Source organism: Triticum aestivum, chromosome 7B, assembly GCF_018294505.1.
Source record: "Triticum aestivum cultivar Chinese Spring chromosome 7B, IWGSC CS RefSeq v2.1, whole genome shotgun sequence".
NCBI lineage: Eukaryota > Viridiplantae > Streptophyta > Magnoliopsida > Poales > Poaceae > Triticum > Triticum aestivum.
Window position 1 is genome coordinate 621,169,005 of NC_057813.1, and position 831 is coordinate 621,169,835.

An 831-nucleotide genomic window follows, 5' to 3' on the forward strand; every position below is an offset into this window, starting at 1 on the left:
TAGGACCTTGGAGGACAAGCCACCAGCCCCCTCCACGCCTATATAAAGGTGGGGAGGCGTTGAGGGAAGCACCCTCGTCCCTTGCCCGTTACATCTCCCAACTCCTCCCACGTTTCACCGGTACGCTCTTGGCGAAGCCCTATCGGAATTCCGTTGCTACCACCACCACCATGCTGCCGTGTTGGTTTAGATCTCATATACCTCCTCTCCCTTGCTTGCTGGATCAAGAAGGAGAGGACGCCACCGAGCCGTATGTGTGCTAAACTCGGAGGTGCCGCATGTGCGGTACTAGATCGGATTGGATCGCGATTGGATCGTGAAGAGTACGACTACATCAACCGAGTTACAGCACTAATACTTTCGTTCTACAAGGGTATGTAGTCACACTCCCCTCTCGTAGATATACATCTCCTAGATTGGATTTTGGGTGTTTCGCAGGAATTTTTTTTTATTTTCCTGAGTGCTCTTTGAAGGCTACTATGCATCCTTACGAATACAAGAGTGATTTTGTTTTGTTTTGGGTATAGCAGGACTTGAACCTGCGACCGTTAGGTTAAAAGCCCAATGCTCTACCAACTAAGCTATACACCCGATTTTACAAGAAGGCTTGGTGCGGAAAAGAAAAGAGGGCGGCCTAGCCCCTTTTCTTCTTATCATATCACAAGGGCGCGACTCTGTATGGTATAGTACTGTGGAGCAAGTTTGGGAGTCCTTTCCACTCATTGAGGATTCTATCTAAATAAGAAGGTCAACGGGGGAGACTACTTTGAAGTCCGGGATGAATATCAATGGTATCAAAGCTAGGTCTATGCGTAGATATATATATGCACG

At 47.8% G+C, this 831-nt stretch overlaps 1 non-coding gene across 1 annotated transcript; it reads right to left on the reverse strand.

Annotated features, from left to right (window-relative positions):
- Positions 1–518: 518 nt before the first annotated feature.
- TRNAK-UUU (transfer RNA lysine (anticodon UUU)) lies at positions 519–591 on the reverse strand. The gene has a single exon. It is a non-coding gene; the product is annotated as a tRNA-Lys (tRNA).
- Positions 592–831: the final 240 nt, after the last annotated feature.